At 45.0% G+C, this 13,185-nt stretch overlaps 1 pseudogene; it reads left to right on the top strand.

Moving 5' to 3' along the window:
• The first annotated feature begins 548 nt into the window (after positions 1-548).
• LOC144761616 (intracellular hyaluronan-binding protein 4 pseudogene) lies at positions 549-1,976 on the top strand (annotated as a pseudogene).
• The last annotated feature ends 11,209 nt before the right edge of the window (positions 1,977-13,185 follow it).

The raw sequence follows: 13,185 nt of genomic DNA, 5'->3' as shown, positions 1-13,185 counted from the left end.
CCCCGGAAGCTTGTTTCCTTTCCAGTAAAGAATTGGCTTGGTAGTTTGGTCTGCCTTGTTCCCATGATGCACTGGGCCAGGGTCAGACTAATTTGCATATAGCCAGGTTCTGAGCTGGGATGGTGCAGTGAGCTAAAAAACGGTGATGGATCAAGCCCTGATCTTTTGACTAGGTATGAGTGTTCTGTTTAACTCAGATGCTCTGTCCATCACCACCCCCTTTTCTGAATCTTTGAGTAATGAGCGTCCTTCCCTCTGCCTCATCAGGCGTTTGCTTGCACTGCACACTTAGCGCCGGGACACCTCTACTGAGGTAACTGTACACGCTTTATAAAACTCTGTATTATTATTATTATTTATGTAATCTTATTTTTTTTACTATAAACCATTCCTCCATGGGCTCATAAAGTGAAGCTGTCATGTTTACTCCCTTGCTCGCAACACGCTCAGCGCGCACCAATCAGCAACGGCCATTGGAACAACGTGAGCCATGCAGTTCAGTTCGCCTGGTACTCGTGTCTTACGTGCTCCTCACTGCGGCCACTGCCATGAAGGGCGCGCTGAGCAGCCCCGTCCCCGCTGCCCTGCAGGAGGACTTCGGCTGCGCTGTCGCCAATCGCTTCCAGCAGCTGCTGGATGATGAGGCGGACCCGCTGGACATCCTGCGACAAGCCGAGGAAGAACGCACCTCTTAGAAGCGTAAGAAGGAGCTGAAAAAGACTGGGCACACCAGGCAGCCTCAGCAGCCCCCAGCCCAAAAAGGAGACCGAGAAGGACTGTAGGTTGCCATCTGCAGCGGCTCTTCCACAGCCCGTCCAGAAGCCTGTTTCTAAAAGGGGAGAGTGGGATGGACAAAATGAAAACTGGGGAACAGAGATAAAAGTTGAAAGGACTGAACAGAGAACTGCCTTCAGAGAATTCAGACCCAATGAAATGGAAGGAGCGACGGAATTCGCGGTAGAAAAACCATTTGATCGTTGGGACCGTGAAAGAACTATGGGAGGTCGTGGAGGTGTAAGGGGAGGAATGCGAGGCAAAGGAAGAGGTGGATTTGTAAAAACTTGGGATGGTGGTGTGGACCAAAGAGGAAAACGAGAATTTGAAAGGCACAGTGGAAGTGACCGAATAGGGATAAGAGCTGAAGACAAAAAGGGTGGAAGTGGAGCTCACAACTGGGGCACAGTGAAAGATGACCTCAGTGACATGGAACAGTCTACACCAATGGAAGAAATTTCAGAGACTGAAGAGTGTCAAGGAGTGGAAGGAGATACAGAGGCCAGGGTAATTGAAGGAACTGTAGAAGCTTCGGTTCCTGAAATGAGCTTGGATGAGTGGAAATCTCTCCAGGAGCAGGATCGACCAAAACCAGAATTCAACATCCAAAAGCCAAATTCCTCTGTTCCTTCCAAAGCTGTGGTAATTCATAAGTCAAAATACAAAGAGGAAGGTCTAAAGGAAGATGAAGATGACGAGCATCACTATTTTCGTTGGCCTGCTAACGACATTACCTCTCTGCTTGATATAAATGTTGGAAGTCTCTCTCATCCTGGTCGTGGCAATAGAGGTGGTGCAAAGGGAGGAGGAAGAGGCCGTATCAAAAAACCAGAGGGATTCATACCTGCAATAATACATACTGAAGTTCCTGCACTAAGCCTGGCTCCTAAACCGGATGACCCAGAGGATTTTCCTGCTTTGGCTTAAAATAGCCCCAATGCCTTAATTTACATCACCTGGAAATGGCTTGGTCTTGAAGTCAACTGTTCATGCTTATGGTGGAAGAAATGGGAGCGACCAAGTAGTAAAATGGAATGATGTACACTTTTCCTTGTAATGTCAGTTGATTGCGATTTCGTGTATTTGGGGCTAAAAAGTAAGGAGCATTTTGAGAACACTAATGGTGTTTGCGTCTGGACAGGTGTGCAAAGGTTTATATGGTTACTCAGACAGTTAAGAGCAAGATGTTAAACAAAAATATGTATATAAAGGTTGATTTCTACTTTACCACAAATTCATGCACGCTGTATATTACTGTTCAGTTTGGACAATGTACCAGAAAGCTGGAAGTAAAAACAAAAAATGTTCCCTGCTTCATTATTAAATCAACAATGTACCATTTAAATTCATGCAATTCAACTGCATTATTCAGAATTGAAAAAATAACCATATCTATGAAATGTTTAAATGCATTATTTCTACATTATATATATATTTGTTTTTAATTTCATTTATCAACATTTCCGTCAACAGAGGTTTAAACAAAATCGTTCACCTATCACTTTTAACCGCAGTAACACACTACATAATACTTTTTTTGGCAAAACAAATACAAAACATTTGCATTTTATATGTTTAAACATACTACCCACCATTTTAAGTGGTGGTGACACACTTAACATTACCAAACACATCATTTAGCAGTCTAAAAATGGTAAAACCCTGACCTTGCATGTAGAGCATTTACAATCAGACAGAAGTCAGAGGAGTTTGACTGGGTAGTGGGTGTGAAACTCCACGGTGGACACAGCCATAGGCTAATGTGTGTGAAAGCAACATATGATAGCGAATGGATGTGCCCATTTCCGTTGAGGATCTTGCACGTCAGATGGACACAGCGTTTAAAAAAACATCACTTGCCTCCTAACGGTGCCACCAAGAACACCTCCTCAACTTTTGCTGCTGTTTCTGACCTCTGATCACCACAATGATAGGCAAAGCAGGACACAGGATCCCAAAAGTCTCGCCAGAGGAGATGGAGATGCTGGCTGATGAGGTCCTATCTCTGAACAGCAAACTGCATGGCCTGGATTAGTAAAATAAGGATATAACAAGGGATAAAGTTACTCAACACTTCACTGCAAAACAGTACATATATATATATATCAACGTTCTATTGGGAATAACTTTGGCGTTGATGGACGGAATTGGCTGAATTTCTCCAAGAAAATGGCCAGCTCCGCTCCGCTCCTTCCCTGAAAGTTTGGGGGGGATTCATGAAGCGGGGGCCGAGATAAAAGGGGGTCCCAAAACGTGTTTTCCCCATGTTAATTTCCACTTTTAGCCCGAACGGCTGAATGGATTTCCTCCAAACTTGGCAAAATTGTAGAGACTGGTAGCCCGATGTGCCTTTTCTATGTCTCAAGATATGTGCTTCAGTGGAATTTGAGTAATTTAGGTTAAAAAAAATATATACATCTATAAGCGCGCCCCGGTACGCGCACCGGGGCGCGCACCAGCGCGCTACGCGAGTTCGCGAGCGGAAAGCTGATTGGCTCTCGGGTGTCTGTCAACATTCCAAACAGTCCGGTGGTTGTTGTAACTGGTATGGGTATATCCATTTTTTTGAAAATTTTAGTTTCTGTTTTTGAATATGTGTTTCAAGGGTTACATTACAGTGAAAGGAGGTCTGTCACTCTGTCACAAGGATGGTGTCATCAGTGATGTCATGAGTGATGTCACTGACCATGTCATGAGTGATGTAATATGTGACGTCATCAGCAGTGCATTGCACGCGCAAGTTATAGTGAGTCCAACTAACTATAACGTGGGAATTTCAATGGTTTTATGCGAGTAAAATTTCTAGCTAACTATAACTGGTGTGAAACCTATGGTTTTTTCAGTGAATATATATATATATATATATATAAATATATATATATATATATATATATATACATATATATATATATATATATATATATATATATATATATATATATATATATATATATATATATATTACGCTCAAAGTTTCCCTTTCGTTCCTCAGGGAAAAATAGCAGCACTCAAGAGGATATGGGTGTCCACATATTTTATTTCATGCAGGAGCTACACAGACGCGTTTTGGCGTGCTGCCTTCGTCAGTGTGTAAAGCATTCGATATCAGGCATGTTAATAAAGTTTTTTCTACATCACAATTTAGCATGGACATAGACATAGGACATTAACCCTCTGAGACGCTATGGGCGCCATCTTGTAACGATGTTACTACACAATTTCTTATCAGTGCACAGGCTATACAGCACTTATCGTACCTACAAATAGGTTGCAGCTCAATGTCAGAGGGTATAATTATATCATAATGCAATGCAATAACATTCTTATTGAGCCGTGGATCGGCTTATGTCCCATGTTCAACCATAGCCCATGTAGATGTAACTTTTCAATATACACTGAGACAGAAAAAATACAGATCAAAAAAGTACAGATCAAAGATCAAAGTCCACAAAAGTTCAATTAGTGTTAATAGTGGCTGAGGTAGCATAAGCCATCTAATACATATTCTATTCAAGAAAACTTTCTCAAGAAAACTAAATTGAACTTCAAAAAATCTAAATGGAACTTCAAAAAATCAGCTCGGCTGCAAGCACCCAGCAGAATCACAGCAAATTACTCCTATTCAAATTAGTTCATACAGTATTGGGTGATTCATGTCCAGTTAACTCTCCAGGTTCCCAAATACAAATCTGCAATTGTGTGTCTCATTATCCTCAATTATAATCATATATACATGTTCAAGAATTCATGTGTCTGCTACTAGGTACAATACACAATCACAATTAAGCATATTTAACAGTTCGCATGTATCACAGTCCAACATTATTTGCCCAAATGGAAAGCCATTTCTACCCCACTATTTAGACCCGGTGAGTGTTTAGTAGATAGGTCGATGATATACCTCGACTCTAGTCTTTGTAGTCGTCTTAGTCTATCTCCACCCCTTACACTCGGTTGAATAGTGTCTAGACCGAAGTACTGTAACTTACTTAGGTCTCTGTTGTGTGCCTCTGCGAAATGTCGGGCCACCGGATACGATGGATCAGCCTTGTCGATGGCCCTCAGATGTTCTAAAATTTGCAGTTTCAGCTGGTTGATGGTACTCCTTGTCACTCCATCGCTCCATCGGAAAACACGGACCACGGACCACGTATAAGGTGCAGATTTTCTTTATTTCATAGAGTCAACCATCAGTGCTGTCAGCAGTACGCGTTTCGGCTCTAAAAGTGCCTTGATCACATGATGCGCTTTGCATGTTACATGCCGTATTTATACACAGCCATTTTTTTGATTTATTCAAAGTTTTTTTCTTTTTTTGGGGCTTTTTTCATTTTTCTATGTTGTTGCCCCTTAAAGGGACAAGTGCCTAAGGTGTGTGATGTTCAGCATAAAAATAAACAACATACTGTTGCTTTGGATCTCAGTACATAGCAAATCATATGTTCCAAAACATAAATAATGGTATAAATACTCAATATTGACTGGAAATAAACTCTAATTTTTTTGCGTCCCCGGTGTGAATACCCTGTCGTATTCCAATCAATTGAAAAATCATGCACTTATATAAATATAACCTTGGTCAAAATTTACAGTACTATGATAAAGAGTTAATTTATATAAATACTAATACATTATTCTGCTGAACACTCCATATTCTAAAACCAGTGCTTTAAAACTTTAAATAGCAATATAAGAATCCCTATTAAAAAAACGTGTATAATAGTGTATAAAAAATGTGTCAAAAGGTGTATAAAAATCATTATTCTAATAATTGTTTGCGATAACTTTATCACCTAAAGGGAAGGGGTTTTCTACAGTGCAGCAAGTACGTTTCAGTTTTTTGGGGGTATAAAAGATTTCTGGATTAGCTATTTAGAGACATGTGAAAAGATCCTCAGTAATATTGAGGCCTCCAGGCTGTCTAGTGTCTAAATCTAAAATGTATCTGGTTTTAAGCCTTCTGAGTGCCTTCTCCCTATCCCCTCCTCTTTTGTATGGCAGGATAGCATCAATTAAAAAGTATTTGAGTTCTTTGGGGTCTGCATTGTGTTTCTCCCTGAAATGTCTTGCTACAGGGTACGCTGGATCTTTGTTTTTAATGGCCATTATATGTTGTAGAATGAGTTTGTGTCCCTGTAGTATGGTACTCCCTACATATTTGAGGGCACAGGGATATTTTACAATGTATATCACATAGTCTGATTTACATGTTAGGGCTTTTTCAATGGGTTTTTCTGCTGTACTGAATGGGGTTGCGTAGAACGATTTGTTTACTCTGTGCTAGCATGCTTTGCATGTTCTGCAACAGAAGAAAACTTTTCTCTGTGATAGCCAGGTGTTTTTGGGCTGTATGAATGGATCATTTTTGACCAGGACATCTCTCATGGAGGTTGCTCTGGTGTACCTTATAGATGCCTGTTTGGGGAGAGTATGTCCGATGACAGGATCATCTAAAATTAACGGCCAGTTTTTTCTGATGATCTTTTTTAGATGTTTGTCCTGTTAGCTGTATTTTAGTATGAATCTGAATGGGAGGCTTTTGAGGATTCTTCCTCTTTTTTGCTGCTTCCTCCTAACAGATCTTCCCTTGACTGTTCACTACTCTTCCTAATTGCTTGGTCAATACATTTGTTTGAATACCCTCTGGCTTTAAATCTGCTAGCACAGGCTTGTTGTGCTTTGTTTAGTTCATCTTCCTGACTACAAATCATTCTTAGACGTAGCATCTCCCCATAGGGGATGCTATTAATGAGGGATTGGGGAAGGAAACTACTGGTATATATATAACAGACTTTGAAGTATATTTTTTTCCTTCCCCACCACAATTGCGATACCTACCAGCATAACATTTGCATGCTGGACCTTGTAGGCGCTAACAACTAGGCGGACTACAGGAGGTGTATGCATGGAAACATAGGAGAAAATCAAGGGGAGGAGCAACAGTCTGTTTGAGATAAGGCAGAGTATTTCAACCTTGCTCACGCCCGTTCACTCAAGCACACACACCTGGCGCTGAAGAGGCAGAGAAACGCCGAAATGCATCCGCCATAACAAAGGAGAACACTTTCCGTGATGTGCAGCCTAATAAAGTGCTACCAACTTGTTCCTCAGCTGTGGCCTTACTCTTTTTCTAATGAAAGGAGCGGAGTTTGATAAATAGCGCGGTTTCCAGTAACGCGCGTCTAAGGCTCCCGTTTCATCAAGAGGCTCTGGACTCACTGGGACACTGCTCGCAGTATTGGTTTTCTCCGGGGTACCGGATTTCCAGAGCCCACCACGCAGCCAAGTAAGAAGTATGACGGTGTGGAAGCCTTTGCGCACCACGTCGGGCGGGTTGAATGCATGACCTGCCCCCGTCAGAAAGGATTTCATGGATTGCGGTGGTTGAAGCGGTATGGGGACTGAAGGTAACACTCGCTGCGCATGGGTGCCTTGGGAACATTTGAACAGAGCAAACAGACTTTGAAGTATATTTTTTCCTTCCCCACCACAATTGCGATACCTACCAGCATAACATTTGCATGCTGGACCTTGTAGGCGCTAACAACTAGGCGGACTACAGGAGGTGTATGCATGGAAACATAGGAGAAAATCAAGGGGAGGAGCAACAGTCTGTTTGAGATAAGGCAGAGTATTTCAACCTTGCTCACGCCCGTTCACTCAAGCACACACACCTGGCGCTGAAGAGGCAGAGAAACGCCGAAATGCATCCGCCATAACAAAGGAGAACACTTTCCGTGATGTGCAGCCTAATAAAGTGCTACCAACTTGTTCCTCAGCTGTGGCCTTACTCTTTTTCTAATGAAAGGAGCGGAGTTTGATAAATAGCGCGGTTTCCAGTAACGCGCGTCTAAGGCTCCCGTTTCATCAAGAGGCTCTGGACTCACTGGGACACTGCTCGCAGTATTGGTTTTCTCCGGGGTACCGGATTTCCAGAGCCCACCACGCAGCCAAGTAAGAAGTATGACGGTGTGGAAGCCTTTGCGCACCACGTCGGGCGGGTTGAATGCATGACCTGCCCCCGTCAGAAAGGATTTCATGGATTGCGGTGGTTGAAGCGGTATGGGGACTGAAGGTAACACTCGCTGCGCATGGGTGCCTTGGGAACATTTGAACAGAGCAAACAGACTTTGAAGTATATTTTTTCCTTCCCCACCACAATTGCGATACCTACCAGCATAACATTTGCATGCTGGACCTTGTAGGCGCTAACAACTAGGCGGACTACAGGAGGTGTATGCATGGAAACATAGGAGAAAATCAAGGGGAGGAGCAACAGTCTGTTTGAGATAAGGCAGAGTATTTCAACCTTGCTCACGCCCGTTCACTCAAGCACACACACCTGGCGCTGAAGAGGCAGAGAAACGCCGAAATGCATCCGCCATAACAAAGGAGAACACTTTCCGTGATGTGCAGCCTAATAAAGTGCTACCAACTTGTTCCTCAGCTGTGGCCTTACTCTTTTTCTAATGAAAGGAGCGGAGTTTGATAAATAGCGCGGTTTCCAGTAACGCGCGTCTAAGGCTCCCGTTTCATCAAGAGGCTCTGGACTCACTGGGACACTGCTCGCAGTATTGGTTTTCTCCGGGGTACCGGATTTCCAGAGCCCACCACGCAGCCAAGTAAGAAGTATGACGGTGTGGAAGCCTTTGCGCACCACGTCGGGCGGGTTGAATGCATGACCTGCCCCCGTCAGAAAGGATTTCATGGATTGCGGTGGTTGAAGCGGTATGGGGACTGAAGGTAACACTCGCTGCGCATGGGTGCCTTGGGAACATTTGAACAGAGCAAACAGACTTTGCAGTATATTTTTTCCTTCCCCACCACAATTGCGATACCTACCAGCATAACATTTGCATGCTGGACCTTGTAGGCGCTAACAACTAGGCGGACTACAGGAGGTGTATGCATGGAAACATAGGAGAAAATCAAGGGGAGGAGCAACAGTCTGTTTGAGATAAGGCAGAGTATTTCAACCTTGCTCACGCCCGTTCACTCAAGCACACACACCTGGCGCTGAAGAGGCAGAGAAACGCCGAAATGCATCCGCCATAACAAAGGAGAACACTTTCCGTGATGTGCAGCCTAATAAAGTGCTACCAACTTGTTCCTCAGCTGTGGCCTTACTCTTTTTCTAATGAAAGGAGCGGAGTTTGATAAATAGCGCGGTTTCCAGTAACGCGCGTCTAAGGCTCCCGTTTCATCAAGAGGCTCTGGACTCACTGGGACACTGCTCGCAGTATTGGTTTTCTCCGGGGTACCGGATTTCCAGAGCCCACCACGCAGCCAAGTAAGAAGTATGACGGTGTGGAAGCCTTTGCGCACCACGTCGGGCGGGTTGAATGCATGACCTGCCCCCGTCAGAAAGGATTTCATGGATTGCGGTGGTTGAAGCGGTATGGGGACTGAAGGTAACACTCGCTGCGCATGGGTGCCTTGGGAACATTTGAACAGAGCAAACAGACTTTGAAGTATATTTTTTCCTTCCCCACCACAATTGCGATACCTACCAGCATAACATTTGCATGCTGGACCTTGTAGGCGCTAACAACTAGGCGGACTACAGGAGGTGTATGCATGGAAACATAGGAGAAAATCAAGGGGAGGAGCAACAGTCTGTTTGAGATAAGGCAGAGTATTTCAACCTTGCTCACGCCCGTTCACTCAAGCATACACACCTGGCGCTGAAGAGGCAGAGAAACGCCGAAATGCATCCGCCATAACAAAGGAGAACACTTTCCGTGATGTGCAGCCTAATAAAGTGCTACCAACTTGTTCCTCAGCTGTGGCCTTACTCTTTTTCTAATGAAAGGAGCGGAGTTTGATAAATAGCGCGGTTTCCAGTAACGCGCGTCTAAGGCTCCCGTTTCATCAAGAGGCTCTGGACTCACTGGGACACTGCTCGCAGTATTGGTTTTCTCCGGGGTACCGGATTTCCAGAGCCCACCACGCAGCCAAGTAAGAAGTATGACGGTGTGGAAGCCTTTGCGCACCACGTCGGGCGGGTTGAATGCATGACCTGCCCCCGTCAGAAAGGATTTCATGGATTGCGGTGGTTGAAGCGGTATGGGGACTGAAGGTAACACTCGCTGCGCATGGGTGCCTTGGGAACATTTGAACAGAGCAAACAGACTTTGAAGTATATTTTTTCCTTCCCCACCACAATTGCGATACCTACCAGCATAACATTTGCATGCTGGACCTTGTAGGCGCTAACAACTAGGCGGACTACAGGAGGTGTATGCATGGAAACATAGGAGAAAATCAAGGGGAGGAGCAACAGTCTGTTTGAGATAAGGCAGAGTATTTCAACCTTGCTCACGCCCGTTCACTCAAGCACACACACCTGGCGCTGAAGAGGCAGAGAAACGCCGAAATGCATCCGCCATAACAAAGGAGAACACTTTCCGTGATGTGCAGCCTAATAAAGTGCTACCAACTTGTTCCTCAGCTGTGGCCTTACTCTTTTTCTAATGAAAGGAGCGGAGTTTGATAAATAGCGCGGTTTCCAGTAACGCGCGTCTAAGGCTCCCGTTTCATCAAGAGGCTCTGGACTCACTGGGACACTGCTCGCAGTATTGGTTTTCTCCGGGGTACCGGATTTCCAGAGCCCACCACGCAGCCAAGTAAGAAGTATGACGGTGTGGAAGCCTTTGCGCACCACGTCGGGCGGGTTGAATGCATGACCTGCCCCCGTCAGAAAGGATTTCATGGATTGCGGTGGTTGAAGCGGTATGGGGACTGAAGGTAACACTCGCTGCGCATGGGTGCCTTGGGAACATTTGAACGGAGCAAACAGACTTTGAAGTATATTTTTTCCTTCCCCACCACAATTGCGATACCTACCAGCATAACATTTGCATGCTGGACCTTGTAGGCGCTAACAACTAGGCGGACTACAGGAGGTGTATGCATGGAAACATAGGAGAAAATCAAGGGGAGGAGCAACAGTCTGTTTGAGATAAGGCAGAGTATTTCAACCTTGCTCACGCCCGTTCACTCAAGCACACACACCTGGCGCTGAAGAGGCAGAGAAACGCCGAAATGCATCCGCCATAACAAAGGAGAACACTTTCCGTGATGTGCAGCCTAATAAAGTGCTACCAACTTGTTCCTCAGCTGTGGCCTTACTCTTTTTCTAATGAAAGGAGCGGAGTTTGATATATATATATATATATATATATATATATATATATATATATATATATATATATATATATATATATATATATATATATATATATATATCATCACAGTGCAGGAATCCCATTCAAAGAAAGCCTCAGGAGGAAAACATTGTTCACTTAAATTATTTAATGGCTGCCTGCCGACTGCGAACATGTACAGGAACACACATCCCAAAGTATAACGCCAGACGCGTTTCGGGAACAGGAATCCCTTCTTCTGTGGCGTAATGTTACAATGAAAAAAGAACACGCTGGTGCTGCTGCACAGTTCTATTTGAAACACCTGCCGCTGTGGGCGGGGCCAGAAACCTGGCCTTCTGGATGTTGTAGTTCTTGTACCTCAAGTGGGCGCGCTGTTCTTTTTTCGAATAAAACATAGTTAATATCTCCAGTGAGTAGATGTGGCGCCTGACAGTCACAGCCCCACTTTGTGACAGCCATTGTGAACGAGCCTCCGCTACTCCGCAATAACTTTGGCTCTCCTCCTTCCAAACTGCTGACTCCGGGTTGGTGCCTGCATGGACCCGCTGGGAACGGTGAGCTTTCCTTGCGACCGGGAACGGCCGCTTAAACATCATCACAGTGCAGGAATCCCATTCAAAGAAAGCCTCAGGAGGAAAACATTGTTCACTTAAATTATTTAATGGCTGCCTGCCGACTGCGAACATGTACAGGAACACACATCCCAAAGTATAACGCCAGACGCGTTTCGGGAACAGGAATCCCTTCTTCTGTGGCGTAATGTTACAATGAAAAAAGAACACGCTGGTGCTGCTGCACAGTTCTATTTGAAACACCTGCCGCTGTGGGCGGGGCCAGAAACCTGGCCTTCTGGATGTTGTAGTTCTTGTACCCCAAGTGGGCGCGCTGTTCTTTTTTCGAATAAAACATAGTTAATATCTCCAGTGAGTAGATGTGGCGCCTGACAGTCACAGCCCCACTTTGTGACAGCCATTGTGAACGAGCCTCCGCTACTCCGCAATAACTTTGGCTCTCCTCCTTCCAAACTGCTGACTCCGGGTTGGTGCCTGCATGGACCCGCTGGGAACGGTGAGCTTTCCTTGCGACCAGGAACGGCCGCTTAAACATCATCACAGTGCAGGAATCCCATTCAAAGAAAGCCTCAGGAGGAAAACATTGTTCACTTAAATTATTTAATGGCTGCCTGCCGACTGCGAACATGTACAGGAACACACATCCCAAAGTATAATGCCAGACGCGTTTCGGGAACAGGAATCCCTTCTTCTGTGGCGTAATGTTACAATGAAAAAAGAACACGCTGGTGCTGCTGCACAGTTCTATTTGAAACACCTGCCGCTGTGGGCGGGGCCAGAAACCTGGCCTTCTGGATGTTGTAGTTCTTGTACCCCAAGTGGGCGCGCTGTTCTTTTTCCGAATAAAACATAGTTAATATCTCCAGTGAGTAGATGTGGCGCCTGACAGTCACAGCCCCACTTTGTGACAGCCATTGTGAACGAGCCTCCGCTACTCCGCAATAACTTTGGCTCTCCTCCTTCCAAACTGCTGACTCCGGGTTGGTGCCTGCATGGACCTGCTGGGAACGGTGAGCTTTCCTTGCGACCGGGAACGGCCACTTAAACATCATCACAGTGCAGGAATCCCATTCAAAGAAAGCCTCAGGAGGAAAACATTGTTCACTTAAATTATTTAATGGCTGCCTGCCGACTGCGAACATGTACAGGAACACACATCCCAAAGTATAACGCCAGACGCGTTTCGGGAACAGGAATCCCTTCTTCTGTGGCGTAATGTTACAATGAAAAAAGAACACGCTGGTGCTGCTGCACAGTTCTATTTGAAACACCTGCCGCTGTGGGCGGGGCCAGAAACCTGGCCTTCTGGATGTTGTAGTTCTTGTACCCCAAGTGGGCGCGCTGTTCTTTTTTCGAATAAAACATAGTTAATATCTCCAGTGAGTAGATGTGGCGCCTGACAGTCACAGCCCCACTTTGTGACAGCCATTGTGAACGAGCCTCCGCTACTCCGCAATAACTTTGGCTCTACTCCTTCCAAACTGCTGACTCCGGGTTGGTGCCTGCATGGACCCGCTGGGAACGGTGAGCTTTCCTTGCGACCGGGAACGGCCGCTTAAACATCATCACAGTGCAGGAATCCCATTCAAAGAAAGCCTCAGGAGGAAAACATTGTTCACTTAAATTATTTAATGGCTGCCTGCAGACTGCGAACATGTACAGGAACACAC

The sequence above is a fragment of the Lissotriton helveticus genome, chromosome 6 (assembly GCF_964261635.1).
Source record: "Lissotriton helveticus chromosome 6, aLisHel1.1, whole genome shotgun sequence".
NCBI classification, from domain to species: Eukaryota; Metazoa; Chordata; class Amphibia; order Caudata; family Salamandridae; genus Lissotriton; species Lissotriton helveticus.
Note: the sequence above shows the minus strand (reverse complement) of the source record. Positions and strands in the feature narration are given on the sequence as shown.